The 21186-nt window shown below is 32.6% G+C and overlaps 2 protein-coding genes across 2 annotated transcripts in view; one reads left to right on the top strand and one right to left on the bottom strand.

Annotated features, from left to right (window-relative positions):
• Window positions 1-21186, top strand: part of LOC142317756 (uncharacterized) — a 461571-nt gene that overhangs the window by 140031 nt on the left and 300354 nt on the right. The window lies entirely within an intron of this gene.
• The window catches only part of LOC142328480 (uncharacterized), a 506312-nt gene that overhangs the window by 365033 nt on the left and 120093 nt on the right, over window positions 1-21186 (bottom strand). The window contains exon 2 of the mRNA XM_075372302.1: window positions 12744-12790. The gene's annotated coding sequence lies outside the window, so the exon portion shown is untranslated. The remainder of the gene's footprint in view (window positions 1-12743; window positions 12791-21186) is intronic.

The following is a 21186-nucleotide window of genomic DNA, read 5'->3' as shown; positions in this document are numbered from 1 at the left end:
TACTTTTCTTTGTGTAAGAAAAACTGAACAGCAAAACTAAATATTGAATTTTTAACCAAAAATTCAACAAGGACAAAAAGAGCACGTTTATCATTAATTTAAACAGCTCATCTTTTATTTTTAACAACGTTGAACACTAATAATAACACCTCAACATAAGCACCTTGAGGAAATAAATATACCAAAAGGTTCAAACTACACAAAAAATTCATTATCCAATGGTTAAGGAAAATGTAATACAATAATAATTATTCGTGAACGACTATTGTGACACATCAAGCCAAGCATAAGAGAGACATTGGACCATGAACATGATTAAAATAAGATACTTGTCAATACCCTGAAAGCATGCAAAAGGTGATTTGACCTGTGGGTAATATACTGTGCGGGGAATCGTTACTGTCACGATACGTTCCTAAACTGAAGACGTCGCTTCAGTGACGATTTCAATAGTGATCGTTATGCAGTAACTGTTATGCAGCTGATAACTGTCTTATCCTTCTACTTACAGACTAGATGATTCGGCCTTATTTTACATTTATTTATAATATTCGATATCACAAATACAGTACACTGTACGAATTGGATTTTAAGAAACCCATCTAGTAAACATATAAATATTTTTAGCAACATCATTCATAACAAAATTTAAACAGATTTTGTTCCGTAAGAAGGGTTACCGGACCAGGGTAGGAATCTCATGGGAAAATGTGAGAGCGGACGATCATTCTCACGCTTCGAGTTCGGTCCGGTCCAGTAGGTAAAGAGAACAGGAGTATAAATACTCCGGGGAAGACCAGTTGACGATCAGTCTGCGAGAGAATTCTAAGCGAGGAGTGATTATGTGAGTTTGAGGCGAGAGTATGCTGCGAGGAGTTATCATGCGAGTCAGTGAAGAGTGAATTTCTAGTACGTACGACGCGAATAAGGTGACAACAAGTAATTCCAGTGTGGACAGTACATGAAAACAAGAAATGGTTCGGTGAGTTACTGTTAGACTATAAGTGAAAGAGATAATATACTACATTTCATTCGTAAATTGTTACGGTATTTTCTTTATTTGTGAACACCAAAGGTATTTGCCGCGAAAGAACTTTATACTTTTCTTATCTTTTGTACTGTTGTTGTTAATACAAGACTAGTGGTTATAAAATTAGGAATCATGCTAATGTCTTTTGTCAGTGGGGCTGACAATTGTGGTTTTCAATATTTAACTACCTGTAAATAAATCCTGACGATACTTTAAATTCTGTTTTGTATGTAATCACCGTTTATTATTATTATTATTGTGGTGAGTTGATTATTGTCGTATATTATTACTGTTGTTGTTATTATTATTGATGTCTTTTTTTACTTATGTTTTTAAACTAATTAATTGTAATTATATAAACATTTTCAATTGTCAAACTCACAATATCCTGATCAAGCCGCGAACACGCGACAACATTTTATATCGTATAAAACTTGTTTGTTATTTTCTGTGAGTTTCAATTTATTTGAAGAATGCCGGACAAATTAACAGAAATTATTAGAAATATCCCCACTTACATCTCTTTCCAATAAAGCGAGCGTAACTTTATTAAAAAAAAAAAACGTTAATTAAAAAACAATGTTATATTTAAGAACAGAGTTTTATTTACTGTTTAAGCAAATCGTTTCCTATTGTGCGTTGCAGCTCAGCTATTTTAAAAAAAAAGCTGAGACATATTTATTAATTATAAGAACAGATTACAGATAAGATACTTTTTAAATAACAATATTTTCAATAAACTTTACGGTTTTTCTTTCTATTACGTTATTGTGTAACGTAAGGAAAAAATTGGCATGTCGAAAAGATGGAAATTTTATCTTTGCTTCGGAGGTAGGTATGTTTTAACGACAGCAAAGGTATGAACAAATTTTATTTAAAAACGTAATGGAAAAAGGAATTTCCATAAAAACGTCTGGGTACGTTGATCGTATATATTAGAAGAGTACAATCCTTTTACAGTGATAAACAGCAACAAGTTGTATAAACAAGTACTACATTCTACTCGTACATTACCTATATTTAATCTTATTATTAAGTTACAGAATTTCAATGGTTCATAACTTCATTAAGATATTATAGAAAAAAAAATCACTTTCAAATAATACTTGTTTGTCTCACGGTATAACCATGTCGGTGCTTATCTATATATTCTTCCACATAGTCGAGATTATCAAGAGCATTAATTAAGATATATCACTATCCAAATATTAAGAAGTTACCAATAGGTAGGACAAATAAACGTAATATGTGAATTATTTAATAATTAAACAGTAATTCACAATGCAGCACGAGTAAAATATATCGAAAATAATGATATGACCAACAAAATTAATCATGAAAAGTTTTGGTTGATCCCTCAAGTGCATCAGTACATCAACAAAAAAAAAGAACCAAGGTTTTTAGTAATGGACAGTTTGTTGAGTTTAAAGAAGAGAAACTGTCTCAGAAAAGCAGAGTTAAACGAACTCCGATATGATAATAAAGAGTAAAAAATCTTTTCATACTGAGAAACAACTTTCCCGATCAAACATAAGAGATTAAACCAGAAATAAAATTACGTTATTTTCTGTGAGTTTCAATTTATTTGAAGAATGCCGGACAAATTAACAGAAATTATTAAAAATACTCCTATTCACATCTCTTTCCAATAAAGCGAACGTAACTTTATTAAAATTTTTTATTAAAAAAAATATAACCTACTACACCAAAAATAAATTAATATATATTACATTACGGTAAACAAAATAAGTGAAATACGATTAAGACCGACTGAGCTAGTTTTATTTCTAGTTTATAGCCGATGCAATTTACATTACGTGCATTTAACAACGAACGATTACAACATCCATTTCTAAGTTCATTGCCTCCTTAAATCAGCATTAACCGATTCTCGTACAGCACTATCGTATTAACAAACACGCAAATAAATTATATTTTGCATCGGTTGCAAAATATTATTCGCTACTCTAACGAATGTTTTTAACAGCTCATAATTATAACTTTAATTTCCATATTAAATAAAAACTATTTCAATAATAAAAATATTATTTTTGTATGGAAAAATAGTATCTGTTCGACTCAAGTGTAAAAGTACGTAAAGAACACGCTTTTAAGTTTAAAATAGCTCCACAAACAAAAAATTCATCAATATATCACCGCTTATTGTAAACATGTTTATTACGCAACAACAAATAATACTCTATAGGAAGAATTCTACATCGAACTATCAATTACTAATTCTCAGACGGTTTGAAAATGTCGAGAATTAATTACCTACCGATTCTGTAATTGTTACTACAAAATTAACTTTACTCACAGAATATGATTTTTCTGTACGGATTATTTTATATACCGAAGAAAAACATCGTATCAAGGTTTCGATGCTAAACATGGTCGCGTTGTTAAGAGCGAATTTTAACTCGAGATAATTTTACAACCTCGATCTTTTACGATATTTTACATCACTGAACCGGTTTTAATAGTTATACAGGCACCGATCTGAGAATAGATGACGCAGAGTAAGAGATAAATGTTGCACACAGCTACACTAACATCCTAGTAAGCACACGTTTGGCTTACAATGAAGGCTTATACAAATGGGACGTTAGAAAATTAAACTGAATTACACAGATTCAATATTCAGCACAATATTACACACGACCGGAAAATACATGTAATATTATATATATTTATTTTATTAAATATCGATAAAATAAGTGCTCGATGTGCGAATATCCTCTCAACAAATATATTTATTTCGCTGCGATTTTAATTAATAAGCGACTTTTCTTTTCTTTTTTTTTACAATTATTCATCATGTTCCAAAATTCAGTTAGAACGTCTTTATGCAGAATGATTCACCCACCGCCGCATTCTGAGATCATTCTACTAGCGAAAACAATGAAAAAACTTCATATCAACGCTCCGTTAACGAGTTACGGCTCCGAATGATTTCGCTCTGATTCCTGGGCAAAGAGTGAAATAAAGCCCTTACTGAAATTCTAGGAAGCCAAATTAAGGGGTAAACTTGATGACTTCTTGATTACCTAAAACTGAATAAAACAGATTCGAGAACCATACTTCTCCAAACCAGTAGTTTTAATAATATCCGATGTAAAACAGAAAAATGTGTTGTCTAAAAACACGTTTTTTTTACATTTGTAACAAAAAAACATTGTTGAATGACTAATAGATACGTAAAATTTATCTTCAAAACTAGAAGAGAATTTAATTCTCAGAAAATTGATGTAAAATACAAGTACAAGAAATTTAATTTTACTACTAACACCTACCGTATGAAAACTTTTAAATGTTATCAGCTGCTGAAAATGAAGTTAACATACAATTAATACGATGTTAAAAAAATAAATTAATAAAGTTTACAGTAAATTTTCATAAATCTGTCCTACTTCAATATATTTGGTTGCACGCTTTCGGATTCATAGCGTTGCTCTCCGCAATTCTGCACGACTTTCTTAATTGTGCGGCGGCATCTGTAATACTACCAACCAACTATTCACGCGTATAAATTTTTCCCTTCTTGTACACAATACTTTTCATCCAACCCCACACGCAAAAATGTGACTGTGTTAGAACAGGTGAACTTTGTGGCCAGGAGTGCACCCCGTCGCGGCCAATCCATCACTTTGGAGATTGCTCATTTAAGTATGCCGGTACGGCACGTGAGAAGTGGGGAGGCGCACTCTCGAGCTGAAAGTAAATGCGTTAACTTAATGCTAATGGAACATCTTCTAATAGCAGCGGCGATTGTTCTTAAGTAATTCCACGTAAATGTCGGAATTCGTACGTCCTGGGAGAATTAATGATCCAATTAGTTGTTGGTAAACTAGACCGCATTCACACATTGTCGCTAAATCGGTGTTGAAACTACGTTCTACTATCTTTTGTGGATTGACTTCTGTCCAAGTGTGTTCTTTGCGAAAGTTATTGATGCCGCCCCGAGTTCTGAGCCTCATCAGTGAATAAAACGAACCTGTGCAATCGGAGGTTCATATTCAACCAGTACTGCAAACGAAGAGGTAGATCTCTTGGTTGAAGGTTTGTACTCGATGATTGTGGTAAGAATACAGCTTGTCGTTAGGAAGAGTCCACCACACCATAGACTGGGTAACTTTGAACGAAAGGCCTTCTTCGGAAAGGCGTCGTGTTAACATGAAGCTCATTGAGTAACTTCGATAAGGCTTTCATCAATAAATCGGTATCATAATGGGCAGAACAGTCGCGGTGAGCACTAATGCTGAGAAGGGGTAAACCACCACTTCCTCGTAGCGTCTGGAATATTCCACTAATTGTTTTAGGATGTGGAACTCTTAGATTAGGAAAATGTCTTCGATATTTTGCAGCAGCGGCAGTTGCATTTCCATCACACAATCCCAAGATAAATGGGAGGATAAATTCACCATGTCGGCGTATTCCTCAGTCGTAAATAAAAAAAGGCATTGCTACAGTATGATACCACTGATGAAACACAATGCACTGATGAAACGACATAAAATGCATTGTTGGCTAGTTTATTTCTGTGTTACCAACCTACGAAATCATAATTTCTCGAATTTTCAATCTGACAGTGAATTCGAAAAACAGACTATTATCTTAATAATGTTTAGTACTAGTTCTTTATTTTATTAATTTTAATTTATCTTTAATACAACGCTATTTTGTGAATCATTGCACTTGCACGAAAGCAAACATGTTTTGTACGTGTAATCCCTTCGTTTTCATACGGCGTAAGTAATAAAATAAAATTTCTTAAACTAGTATTTGTTTTTTATTGAGATATTTTACATCAATTTTCTCAGAATTAAATTCTCTACAAGTTTTTATAATAAACTTTGCGCATTTATTAGTCATTTAACTAAGTTTTTGTATTGCAAACGTAAAAATCGTGTTTTTAAACAACACATTTTTCTGTTTTACATCGGATATTAATAAATTACAAGAGATATGGTTCCGGAACCTGTTTTACTCAATTTTTAAGGACAAAAATCATAAGAAATCATAAAGTTTATCCCTAAATTTGGGTTCATAGAATTTCAGTATCGTTTTATTTCACTCTTTGTCCAGGATTAGGGCGAAATCTTTCGTTAACTCGCTAACGAAGCGTTGATACTAATTTTTTTTTTTCATTACTTACGTTACTAAATGATCTCAAAAAAAAGCAACTATAACACTACGTGAAGCAATCTGTATGGTAATAATAAGATGTATTTTACAAAGAGTATTTTTTATTTATTATTTAAAAAATTATCGCACCTCATAAGTGTATTCTTTAATAGATAAATCATTAGCTACTTCTACACCATTCATATTTCATTTACTAAATATTTTATCTTTTATATTAAGTAACACGGCATGGACGTGCAAAGAACCGTATGATTGATTACCTTTGCATATTAACAAAACAATTTCTTTCACCTCGTTTCACAATAAAATTCAGAACAGAATGCAGACACAATTTTAACTTTACAATTAAAGAAGAGAATTATACTAGTAGTTACATAAGAGACAGAATTTTATGAAAAATTAATTAATTCCGCTATAACTAAAAAAGACCAAAGAGCATAATAATTTATATCATATACAATAAAGTCGTTTTTGGGAAAATCGATCTAAGTGGATTTCGCAATAGGATAACTGCAATAGATAAAAGTTTAAAACTGATAACTTATCAGTACCTGGTCATACTATAATTATTCAATTCTTTGTTATTCCATCAAGCATTATCGGAGAATAAACTGGAAAGTACTAAATAATCGTATGATTTCATTTTACAGAAGTTATAATTAATAAAATTATCCTCTATATTCGCTGATGTTAAATACATATTGTTCTCCAATGAAAATTAGATGTATTTCGACTGAAAATAACATCAAAAACTAGTTGGGAAAGAAAGGAAAGTTTACCCTTTTTTAAAATTTTAACACTAGTAAAATCAATAAAACTAAAAAACAGGTTTACCGTTTGATTAAAATTACGAAAGCGTTATGCATGATTCAACCAAAATATATCTCTAAACAATAACAAATTTCTTGAAGACTATTACTATTGATTACAAGTATAAGGCGGGAATTAATATTACCGAACTTCAGTAACATAACTTATTATTTCGGTTATTAAAAATAACAGACTTAAATCTATTAATTTCCGGAAGAATAAATTCATAACAAAGAATCGAAAACTCAGTTTTGATTTTGCGCATTTATTACGCGACTACGCTAGGAGGACAGATATGTGTAAAATGTAAACATTAAATTGTTTACGCACCCAAGTTTTACGCACAATCAATGGATAGTTTCTGCTATTCCTTACGATCTGCAGCGAAATCGCAGATCCGCCCGTGCATGTGGTAATAAAAACGCTTGTGCATAGACCCCCGATATACAAGGAAAGATCGAGTTCAGCATGCTGACTCGTGAAAGTCACTGCTCGCCGCTGCTGCGCGAGAAATTCCTTCCCATGCTCTGTACATTTTTCAAAGGAATTTTTTTGAATGTTTTGATGGTATCTCATATTTCTCAATGAATTATATTTATTATAATTTTATTTTCTCTCCGGTAATAGCTGGCATAGATTAAACATCGCTTTGTTCTTATTCTAAACATTTATTGTTCTAGAAAAATATTAGGTAAACGGTTGAAACCAGTAAATAAGCTTTAATGGGAAATCCGGATAAAAAGTTTTTTAAAAGTTAACATTACTTTTTAAAATTTGAAATGCTTACTCTATACTAATATTATCTAAAGTTTGGTTCTGGCCATTAAAGTATTGCTCTCTTTCACTCTCTCACTCACTTAATGAAATGGTGGAAGGGTATTGGCTCTGGTCGTAGCACCACATAAATACGTCATTCCTTTGTTGACAAATAGAACTGTGTTTAACTCTTCCTGCGTTTGGTGTACAAACGCAGGAAGAGATTTTTCATCAATAATATAAAACAGTACTATTACTGCCAGAAATTACACTAGTCTGTACATACAACCGTATGTTTTCTACACAGTAATTTTTATATATGGTAGAACATATATATTTTTCAAGAATTATTAGTTAACTATTACTGTTTGGGCGATTTTTTTCGTGCAATATCTTCAAAAAGAAATAAGCCAGACACTCACCTGTTCGGAGGTGAGTGTCGGTTTTTGGTCGGGGTGTAACGGTTCATAGCCAGGCGCGAAAAATGGATTACAATGTGAAAGAATTTTTTGAGAATGAATCAAAAAGTATTTCAGAAAAGAATAAACTTTTACTTCCTTTTCAAAAAGGTAGAGAACATTCTGTTGCTGCTCCTAAAATCAATAAGAATACAGTTTCCATTACTACTTAAGAGAAAGTTTTTAACTGTGCAGAGAGGTTCATCCAAATTATTAACACCAGGCATGACCAAGAGATTCTCCAGCAGCTGATTTAAATACGTCTGCAGCTGATGCCACTCGCCGACACATTTACAACTACTACTAGAAGAAAATCCAACAACTAAAAAGTTATTAGTTTCTCTTCGGGAGGGTGAGTTATTTCATGAAAAATACTCGTCTCAACTAAGCGTATTACTTAATATCGGCTTCGATTACTAAAGAATTAATAGCAGGAAAATTTTACTTGAAAGAGAACATATTGTCGTTCATCGTAGTATTTTTCTGAAGCAAATGAAGACTTAATTTTAATGAAATCATTTGGTTAGACGAAACCTGGGTTAATGCTAACCACTCAACCCAAAAGCACGGATTGATGAACCTCTTGGCGGTACTATGCCTGTGCATGTTGGTCGAGGTGGAAGATTAATTGTCTGTCATGCCGGAACAGTTGACGGGTTTGTGAATGAAGCGCTCGCTATTAATGTACAAATCAGAGAAAACGAACAATAACCAGGAGGAGATGAGTAATGAAACATTCACAAAATGGTTTAAAGAAACGCTTTTGAAAGAAGTTAAATCCAGTAGTGTCATGATAATGGATTGCTTCATATCACTTTGTGCAATTGGAAAAAGCACCAACTAATGCTAATCGGAAACATTATTTGATTGATTGGCTAGTTTCATGTGGAGTCAATGTCCGCATATAACGGGTTGAATGGTCTGCCATTCAACGACCAAAGGACAACTTTTGGAAATTATTCGGAGAAAAAACCTTCAAGACCTACCTACGAAAGAAACAGGCTCACAAGTTACCCGATTCTATCTCCCTATCACTGTCACTTTGTCACAGTGCTATTGAAATTTTGTGGAACAAGTGAAAAGATATGTAAAAAATAATAATAAAAAGTTTACAATGACGGAAATAGTAGAAATTACACCGCAAGGAATAAATAGTGTAACCTCTAAAAACTGGAGAAAAGCTATGCAATATGTTAGAGGAGTTATATATGAAGCCACAGAACGAGAAATTCAGTTGGATGTAGACAATTTAATTTAAATTTATTAGAATCATCTGGTTCATCTTCCAGTTCCGATAGTGGCTCTGAAGATGCGGGAAATGGGCGGAATTCTTTCTGATGAATAACACCACAGTATTTATTTATAATAATTATTCTACAGTTTACCCTAATTTAAATAATATATTATAGTGATTATTATAAATAACTTTTGTAAAAATAAAATAAATACATTGTAGCCTAATGTAAATAAATTTAAAAAAATGTAACAGACCAACAATAAAAAAACATACCAAAAAAAATTATATTGAAAATGGTATTTCGGGATAAGGCTGAGACTTAATTTTCAGAGAAAACAGTTGCTACGTCTACGGCAATATGCGAGTGAAAGAGATGAGAAGGGAAATGAGAAAGAGAAGGTCAGATACGTTTGGCAACATGCAACACCTCGGTTTCCTTCCGAGAGCCGCATGTGGCTACAATACATTAACCGCCCGAACCAAACTCTCAATAACATCAGTATTATATTTTGGAAGGAAAGAAGTGATATCCCAAGCAAGCCATGTAACTCAGAAAAATTTACGTTTAAACATAAATCCACAATAGGCCAACATGATCATTACTCCTAAATTATATGTCTGTTTCTATTTTTGTACTTTGTACAAACGAAATATTGTTTGTATTGTAACATTTACACAAAGAATTCAGCTTTGTTTGCATTTTTAATGAAAGCTAGCAATGATCGCAAAATATCGTTTTTTAACAATTTAAAAATAAAATTTCCATACATAGCATAAATAAAATATCAGTATCATTAAAATATTACCGTTCTATAATTTAAATAAAATCCATAAAAATATTTAAATATTTCAAGTAATTATTTGGGTTCATTTACGGGCCAAATAACAATATTTATCACAACATAATATACCTGTGATGTTAGAGATATATCCGACTACCATAATATTTCCTGCGTAACTGCTAAAATTTCCGTTCGATTGAATAAAAGCAGGAATTATGAAATAAAGTAAAGGTTTTGAATTTTTATAAAAGTAAATTTTATACGGATTTGAATACTAGATCGTGGATACCGGTGTTCTTTGGTGGTTAGGTTTCAATTAACCACACTTCTCAGGAGGGGTCGACCTGAGACTGTACAAGACTACAATTCATTGACATTCATACTATCATCCTCTGAAGTGATACCTTACGGTTGCTCCGGAGGCTGAACAGAAAGAGAGAGAGTGAGAGATGAATTAGGAAATTGTATAAGACGTATACATTTTTCGTCTGCCTTTCGACAGTTTAATTTCTATGTTGCATAACTCTGTTGAGTTACATAAGAAAAAATTTAAGAATGTTTTTCTTATTTTTCAGATAGGCGGTTGAAATACGGTCATAATGGGACTTATAGATTTCAGATTTTATTTTACAAGAAGATAGAAAAGGTGCATTGAACAAAACAGAACAAAACCGACGCCTCGCATTGCTCTACAGACGAACACATGTACGGAAGAAAACAATGCGTTTCGTACTCAACGCTAAGTTGAAGCTTCTGTATCCTGTTCTAACAGACGACCGAGACAAACCTTTTAAGAATATTCTTCAAAATCTTCCTACGCTTTCCTTCAAAACTCTTTTACCATTCCATTAACAAATGACACTAAGAACGCGCCTCAATACCGTTGTTAAACACAGTTCATAGGAAATCAACTTAAATACGAAGCCAAAACAAGTATTTTTAGATGGCCGCAATATTGGAACCGACCAACGGGAAAAAAGTCAGAATCAGATCAAAATCTGATCTTAAATATTCTAAAAATTGTTTTGAATATAATCTCTCAAAAACTTTATGGAACATTGAAATCGCACTACAGGGAAAACAAACAAAAGAGAGGTTCTTTTTTTACGCGAACATTCCAATAACCCTAATAAGTACTTAAATGAACTGTAGCTCTAAACAAAGTATAAAAGTACAAGTTTTAACTGTGTATTATACTTAAGTCGCGTATATCAATGAGTTAAATACTTAATAACTCTGTTTCTTCTACAGAGAAAATATAAATGGCGCTCTAATTTAATTTTCTATTAATCTACGCTATTCTCGTTTCACTACTGAAATGAAACGACTTCAAAATTCTGAAAAATTTAAGACCTTCATAATTAATTTAAAACGCAACTTGTTTTTTTACCCGAGTGAAACGCATAAAGAAGAATAAAAAATGGCTTATAAAATCTTAAATGGCTTAATAATTAATCTTCTTTTTTTTATCACTTAACATTTAATAACATAATCAGATAGGAACAGACAAACCTGCTAGCAAAATGAACAGGTAAAAGAGTATTTATGCAATAAATATAGGCTTTTAATGATTAGCGTGATATCTCGATCGATCCCGATAATGTTGAATTTGTTTTAATATCCTGACTTGTCAAATTGTCTGTTTTACGTCAGACTGATTCAGCAGCTGTTCTTGAAACATGCAGAGACAGATTAAATAACCGCGTAAAAACGCGAAGACCTAATTAACAACCACTATTATTTATTTTACATTCGGATAAAAAAGTTTATCACTTTTTCTTTTTAAATAAAAAAAAAGAAAGTAAATTCTCTTAAACTACAGAAACAGAGCGGTATGACAGCGACTTTTAAATAGGTTACTATTAGGATTACAATTAAGTATCTATTTTTATCGAGCTGGAAAAGCTTGCCCAGTCCAAATATAACAGGGCAGCGCAGTATTTCCGTTTAACATGCCGGTCCGGTCGTACAACCACCCCAGGAGGCCTCCTCACTCACACGCGCAACTCGAGGATGTTGCATCTGCAGCACGGTGTACTAAAGCTAACAAACTAACATTGTAAAGCATCGAGACGATTCAGATCAACCTGCCGCTAATCTAGTTTCCGATTCTTTAAAGCAGGCGTGTCACGTATACGTCGATTTCAAAGAAAATTAAACAGCAGGGTTATAATTAAATTAAAATAAATTTCGAACGATTCCTAAATAAAATTACAGAATCTTTACCGAATTATTCTTTGATAACAATTCAATTTTCTAAGAATACATAAAGTAATATTTAAAAAATTTGGTAACACGCGCACACGTCGAGTCAATTTAATCCTAAATCTTTATCGTCTTACAGAATAATTAGAACACAAACACAAGGCCGCGGTCAAAGAATATTGCCTCCGATTCTGAGTTTTTCATAAATCTTACCCATCATAATAACCGTTTAACAACGAAATAGTTTCCCTGAAATAAAACAAGATATTTATTGAACATATTATTGACGTATAATTGAACTGATGAGTTAATAAAATTACCTGTATCGAAGATAGAATTTTAACCATCTACTGCACGTAACATAATCCTGAAAAAAAGGAAAAGCTATTATTCTAATGCAGCAAGTATTGTTTAAAGCAACAATAACTATTACTTAAAACGGCAATGTATGCAATTGAATAACTAATATACGTTTAACACAATACAAAATAAATACAACTTAAAAGTATTTTTAAAAATACGTCGGTAAAACATATGATAGAATAATGCAAAAAGAAAAAACAGACTGTTTTAAACACGTGTGGGAAATCGTATTCGTGAGATAAAGAATAAACACGTGTCATGTTTACTGTGTCTCATTGGCAAAGATATTAATTCGCACTCGTCACCGACTATCTAAAAAGCTAATAACCGAATAATCTTAAGGATAAAATTTTCAAAATAAATTCATTATTTCGATCACCATACAGATCGTAACGGCACAGCATAAAAAATTCTTGGCGGAGAATAAATCTGTAATGCGGGCTATGAAATTATCTTTTTTTTTTTTTGTCTTCAGTCATTATCATCGTACAGTAAATATTTATTTCTAGTATTAATCACGAATAGAGTTTAATTATAAATAATTATATATTCATACTAATCTCAAGATATGATTTACTTGACAAACCGTTAATCCGATACAAACAAATAAAACAAATATTGCAAGAGATGAAAGAATTTTTCAGTCATGTGATCGCAAGTAATATTCATTGTAATGAAATTACTGTTGATAATGAAAGCAATGAATCAGTTAAACCAATATCGATAATAACTTTACAGATATCAACAATAAATTGCGATTTATTATTTTTCACTTTACACAATAGTTTCTTGCAAATCGAAGAACGCATTTACCATTAATATACTCGAAACGGAAAGAATAAGAAGTGATAAAGCGATATAAATTTTGATGACCTCAACCCAGAAATGAATAAGTAATTTTACCTAAAAATTAACAGATGTTTTACAGTCTTGCGAATAGTTTACAGCTTACAACATATTATACTGAAGACGCTACAATCTTACGGTCAACTTTATTTTAAAAACCCTCATCAACGACACAAAATGGTTACATAATATCAGAGCGAAGAAAAAAATAACGTTATAAAGCACCCCTACTTCTATTTCAAACTTAAGATACACAAAAAAAAAAAAATCAGAATAAAATTAAAGCATCTGGTGGTACTTAAACCTGTAAAATAAATGGGTACAAATAAAATCAAAATGCCGATCACCGTGGCAGAGTGGTAGGGAAGCGTCTCAGCCTTTCATCCGGAGGTCCCGGGTACGAATCCCGGTCGGGCGTGGCATTATTTATACGCTAAAAAAATTCCATCGGGCTATATGACGAGCAGTCGATGCCCGAAACACCAAAAAAATAAGTTAAAAAATAATAAAAAACGCAGATACAACAGAGGATAAAAGAAATTTACAGAAAAGGAAAGAAATGAGAGATCAGATTTCACACTCGACCGGGATAACGGCTCGCGCACCACAGAAAGTTATCAGCGATATCGACATACGAGTATATTTTGACATATATCGTCTTTTTTTTGTAAACCTTACTACTCATAAATTCTTCCCACAAATTAGTTCCACGGTTAACGTTTATTCACCTGCAATCACAAAGCTCAGAACATTAAAACTACTCCAGATATAGTCAGGCACAGAAGTGCGTACTTTTTTTTAGTAGTGTCAGTTTAATGATGGAATATTAATATAACATTTAAATATACGAGATAAACCTTGAAAATAAACCGATCGAGTGTAATTAATTTTAATATAAAAACATTACAATTACATTGTCTTACTAAAAATACATTCCTTATCATAATTTTTCACGGCACAAACACCGAGGCACTTATAGCAACGATCCACGAGTTTCAAAATACCTTCGTCATACTCCTTTACTGCCAGTCAACTTAATCGTGACGTGACAACTTCTTGACATATCTTGGTAGATCATTTTACCGAAAAATGCGCGAACATCCAAAAAACTTACACAAAAATCCGAAGTGATGGATCGAAGAATTTTTTGTATTTCACCATTAATGTACTGCAGGTTTTTAGTAATGATCGAGGGTCGTCCCGGAAAGCTTGTCTTCATAGGCATTCGTTCCACCGTTTCGAAATATTTCATCATTTTACAATTTATAAATTACTAATCAGTTTAAAAAATTACATTACGGTAATTACTCTACAACTATCTTTTTTCTCCATAAATAAATAAATAGATGGAATATATTTTTTAGTTATAATATAAAAATCAACCTTACCAACAATTTATATTTGTCTAGTGTCATTCGACCATCCTCAGGAGAGAAATTTTTCCACTTTAAACCATTAAAATTAAAAACGTACATTAGAAAATCACAACAACTAGTCGTCATTGTAGAAAAGTAATTACGTCTGTAACGTAAGAGTGTCTCAGTTGTTATATTTATATTGTCAGCGAATGGCTTCAACGGCACGTGATACTTAATAACCTTATGGTAGCTCTGAAAAGGGCCGTTTTTGTCATTGGCTTTGACAGCTCGTTATAATTAATAACCTTATGGTAGCCCTGAGAAGGGCTGTTGTCGTCGAATGGCTTCGACGGATCGTAATTCATAACGTTGTGGTGGCCCTAAAAAGGGCCATTTTTTACGTTAGCTCTGAGAAGAGCTGTTGGGTTCGGAAGCTAGCCTCCGGCGAAGGGGGAGTTGCGGCTCGTCCATTGAAGTCCGACCGAACTTCCGCTCAGCGGCAGTTGGGTCCCCACTATAGCGTGGCATCCCAACCCCGTAAAGGGAAGACACCCACCCTGTGACGTTACCGGTCGCCACACCACTCCCTCCGTTCGACCGCTGAGAGGCTTTACCGGAGGTCGTCTTTAGACCCTCTAACTGATTACATCTCACAGTCATCAGCCAGGCCTCGGTCGGGATGCCACCGATGTAAATGCCTCGGCAGACATTTGCATCAGTAAAATACAAATCAAATTTTGCCTTCACATAGGCCTCAAGCGGACATCTTTAGATCCAACCTAACATGATTCCCTCAAACTAACTGAACAAAACCGCGGAAGCGTGAACCCCGCACCTAGTTCAGATTTGACAGCACCGTTTGTGACAATGAATGCCTCAGAAAACGAACGAGTTTGAAGGAAAATCAGTGCTACACTCATATCAATCAAAATTATGTCTCACGCAACATAGAAATTCAGACCTACACCCAAATAAGTCGGCCAATTTAGGTCACCGACCTAAATTAGTAAAACCGAATCGTTATCATATTTATGAAATATAAATACGATAGATGTAACAATTATAAAATACCGTAAAAATTTTCAAGGATACTCTAGGAATAGAATTCTGTTAAGGGTTTCACCACGATAGAGAAGGTATATATTTAATTGACAACAGAAAATAATACTATTAATAAAATTACCTAAAATGAAAAGTATATAAATTTAGGGCCTAGATGCTTGAAACTGGACACCAAAAATCCATCACGTTTAAAAGGCGAATAAAATTGATAGTTCATAAGGATTGAATTTACATTTTCTATTCTCCAAGAATCCATTACATTACCGTATGACTTTGGTTTCCAAACGCCTACTTGTTACCTAAAAACAGTTCTGAAGTGTTTATTGAAATTAATTCATGGAATAATATCTAAATGGAAATGCATTCTGCTATTTTTAAAACAAGCCTGCACCAGCATCTCCACTACATTACGTACTCTTTTCTCGTGTTCCTTATAATGTTTCTGATGCGACTGAGAAACAGTAAACATTATGAAACGAATGGGAATCTTCTTTACATAGTTCAATATGTAACCGTTAACACTAATCTGCGGCACGAAACTGGTACGTAGCGTATCGTTGCGCTCTGGGAATATTTACGTCTGGTCTCAAGTCTGAGTAAATCAAGAATAATACATAAAAATTACGAACAATAATCGTCCCCGAACAAAGTAGTATTTTTAATCTCGAAACGTACTTCTAAGAGCTTTCCCGAGAGCATGAATATAAAATTATTATTCGTTAAATGTTATTGTACCGGACTGGCGAATAAGGTTACGGCTCACCTTCCTCAAGAGAAGAAAATGATCTGAGGTTTTGCCGGACCGGCTGTACTTACCATTAACATATAGTTTAAACTTGCGTCGCGATCCATTAATGAAACAAGCTACAGGCACACCCACTACACGAACAGAGACACAGCTGTGATTCGAATTAATTATGGATAGATTCAAAGTAATACTCGAAACAATCAATCAATTTATCAGGAAGATAACATTAGCCAGTAAACTTAAATGAAAAGATTAGCTTATAAATTACAAAAGGAAACATAAATGTTTTGTATAATATGTAAAATAAATAAAATAAAATATTAATTTTTACATACTTCTTGGATATTATATATATATATATATATATATATATATATATATATATATATATATATATATATATAAATAGTGTTTGAAATTATTTTCGATATCTATAAACAGAAAATGGAACATCAAGTTTGATATCGATAATATACAGCTACTAAGAATTTTATACATGTCAACAGTCACTTAACATTTAGACATTTAAATAATAAAAGCACTAGTTCATGCGTACCACCAATTTCGTGAAAAAATTAAATATAAAGTTATCAGATGTAAAATTGTAATAAGAGTTCAAATATTCCATTATAACTGCACATCGTAGCATATGTCCACGAGAAGAGAGCGGTTAAAAACACAAGGCTAGTACAATCAGTCTAGAAATGAGATTTTGAAGAAGCTATCACCGATCAACGTCAAATTCATGAAAGATACCTCTCGATTCTTTCCTTAAGTTTTTATTACTCATTATAAAACTTCTTTCCACGAAATATATTTAATTAGAGGGAAATAAATTCATCGAAACGTCCAGAAAAAATTATTTCCCAGATGAATAATTTAAAAAACGCAATAATTCGCTAATAACGCTTATCAATCAACATCTAGTCGTATTATTGCGAGTTTATAAAAGTAATGAATTTTCAAAATAATTTACTAGAAAACAGAAAAAGAAAAAAAATCGTATAATATATTTTTGTAAAATTACTAATAATAATCTGAGAACAAACCGGATGCAAAAGTAATTAGAAACAAATAATCTCACCTTTTTTGTTTCTACACCTGTATTATTTTTAAGATGACTATCTCTTTTTAATTATAGCATTATTACTATAGTACTGTTAAAGAAAGAATACACCTGAGTTCGAGCAGTTTCAGCCGAGTTTAAGTTGTTAACCCATCGGGTTGGTCTAGTGGTTAACGCGTCTTCCCAAATCAGCTGATTTGGAAAGTCGAGAGTTACAGCGTTCAAGTCTTAGTAAAGCCAGTTATTTTTACACGGATTTGAATACTAGATCGTGAATACCGGTGTTCTTTGGTGGTTGGGTTTCAATTAACCACACATCTCAGGAACGGTCGAACTGAGAATGTACAAGACTACACTTCATTTACACTCATACATATCATCCTCATTCATCCTCTGAAGAATTATCTAAACGGTAGTTACCGGAGGCTAAACAGGAAAAGAGAGAGAGTTTAAGTTATTATTACAGAACTAGCAATTGGGGGAAAACAATGTATACAACTTAAGGAGTGTTCTCTTTCACTATTTTATTAAGAACTCGTTAAAATACAAGAATATAGGTTTATTGCGATTAAAAGGAAAAAGTTGGAAAACAGATTTTTTCTTATATGCGATTTCCGCGTTCTGTAACTTGAGCAAAATAATTCTGTAAAATATACGATTAATTCTCGGGCTTCTTACGTTCACTCTCGTTAAATATCAGATATGTTAAAATATATACTATAGTATTAGTTTAAAACAGCGAAAACTGAATATAGTTTTATAATATACATTAACCGATCACAAATATTTATTTTATATTAAGGGTTATGTTAGACATATTAACTACGTCAAATTTTTTTTAAATACGTACTATTTTGCTTATTTATCGATGACTCATATGAGTAAAAAAGAGAATTAATTTTAAAAAACATATTTCTAAACAGCGTAAAATTAATCATTATTACAGAATTTATTATAGTAGATAGTCGTATAGTAAAATCATAATAGTCGATGTAATAAATGTAACTTTTATTAATAGTAAAAATATAGTTATGTTAACTGTTTTCTTTCTCAGTATTACAAATCATGTATAACTGCAATTGCCATAAGTAAAATGTGTTCTAAATATAGTAAATAAAATACTGAACAAAAAATATTATTAAACTACTGACTTCCTTTGAAAATAATATATAAATTGTTTCAAATGACAGCAGATTGTTGCCTTAAAATGGTAAATTTTTAAATCACAAATATAAATTATAGATAACATAGATATTATAGATTCAGTTTAATCAATCGCGAAGCGTACTCGACCTCTCCCTTGGAATCGAATTACGAAAGTGTGTTTTCGAATTTCTTAATAAAAACGATTCCAGTTTTTCAAAACAACTAAAAGGATATAATTATTGGGGATAGAGATAATTTTTTTCTTTACAGCCCTCTATCGCCCAAATAATAAATGAACGGCATTAAATTTTAAAGGTGTAAGGATAAATGTTCACATAAACATGTTTAGACGTATATTTAACGTTATTAGACGTATTGCAAAAAAAAATTTTCGAAGCAAGACTCGGAAATTAAAAATACCAAGAAAGGGTGAAACTTGCTACGGTTTTCTGCAAACGTAAGACACAACGTTTGCGGTTTAAATAATTTCTTAATAAAATAATATAAAAACAGGACAGGATTTAATTTGGCGAGCGTTATGCTTTCTTTTAACAGTTTCCGAATTATAAATGTTGACATGCTGTTAAAAAGTCAACGTTAAGTTTGAGAAATGAGTCGTTATGTTCTTAGAATGGCATGTCTATTACGATGCTGCATTGACCTGCTATCCGTTTCTCTCTTCTTATTCTAAGAACTGTTCATCTGACCTTTATCTTGAATTTTCTATCTGACTGCAGCAATACATATTATTTTTTTGCGCTTTTCTTCTCTTCACTAGTACCGCCTTAGCCATTAAAGATTTTGATATAATGATATTTTCATTTATTCGCCTTAACTTTCGTTCAATCGGAAAAAGCCGACTTCGTTATCGCAATTATTTTAGCAATTTTTTCACAGTTTTATAGGTAAAAAATTAAAATAGCTGTAACGCAAGCATCTTCGTTCGTTAGCCAGACCACAACCCCAGTAGTACACTTAGCTTCAACTTAATAAAATGTTTCAAAAAAATAAACTTTAATTTATAAGTTAGTTTAATATTGATTTTTATATTTATATACTTTAATATTGACAAAGTCCCAAATTTACTATTGTTCAGCTCTATATTTGGTGCTTACCGGAATTCTACTTCTTAAATTTTTATAAACAGCGTAATAATAACAACCGCGTTATCATCAATAGGTTTATTTCAGAAACAGTCTCAATTCTACATAAATACAGATTACAGAGGTAAATATTCATTTATGGAATGGAATGGAATGCAAAGTTAGCGGGAGTATAGATTCTCCCTTCGGATCGAAGAACCTGGACAGAGTCCCTTGCTGCTGGATGATTCAATCGGGCGTGTTTTTAAAAGGTTTATTTTAAGTGACGGGTCTAATTTTTCAAGTTTTGTCTTTAGTATTTAGTGTTTTAAGGACGGATTTAATTGCATTCCAATCCGTTGTTAAACAAGCGTTATCGAACCCATTTTATGGGCCGACCGCGGAAGGCTAGGCTTATGAAACCTGTCCTCCCGACGTAATTCCCCTTCAGACCGTCCACTGAAGTCCTTTCGGTGCTAACGCTTCATAGGCTAGCAGGAATACGCCACAACGGGGCACTAACTATATGGAGGGAGCATTGCGCCCCCTTTTCCGGAGGAGTCGCAATTACTGATTTATGTTAATTTATATGTAAGTTTTAAAGGAAGGGTTGTGTAGAAGCTCTTCATCCACTTCTGTTATGGCTGCCTTTCAGGACGCATCTCTGCTGGGCTCTGTTCCGGACTCCTGTCCGTGATGTTGGGACGAGTAGAGGGTCTTCCTTCTTCTTCCTCTTATTCTTCCGATGACCTCTTCATTCTTCTTTGGCCTGCACTTTCCTATTCATTTATACAACGCACGAGGCAGTCAACTAATTTTTACCGTAGTTGACAGTATATCTTTTCTTAATAAGTTAATATTAGTCAACTTATTAAGAAAAGTGAGACACGGTTTTAATAAACCAATAAAATTTCTTAACAGTTAAGGTAGTAATCTTTTAGGTACAATTTTTAAAGAATGCTGTAAGTCTAAGCACTTAATAGTTGGCAGGAACCATAATTATTCTTTCGATAACTACAGTCAATGGTATACCAATATTATAATATTTATTTTTTACGTATTAAATTTTTCACATAGCTGAAATGTTTAATT

The sequence above is a fragment of the Lycorma delicatula genome, chromosome 1 (assembly GCF_047948215.1).
Source record: "Lycorma delicatula isolate Av1 chromosome 1, ASM4794821v1, whole genome shotgun sequence".
Lineage (NCBI taxonomy): Eukaryota > Metazoa > Arthropoda > Insecta > Hemiptera > Fulgoridae > Lycorma > Lycorma delicatula.
The sequence above is the reverse complement of the archived record's forward strand: the minus strand, read 5'-3'. Positions and strand labels throughout refer to the sequence as shown.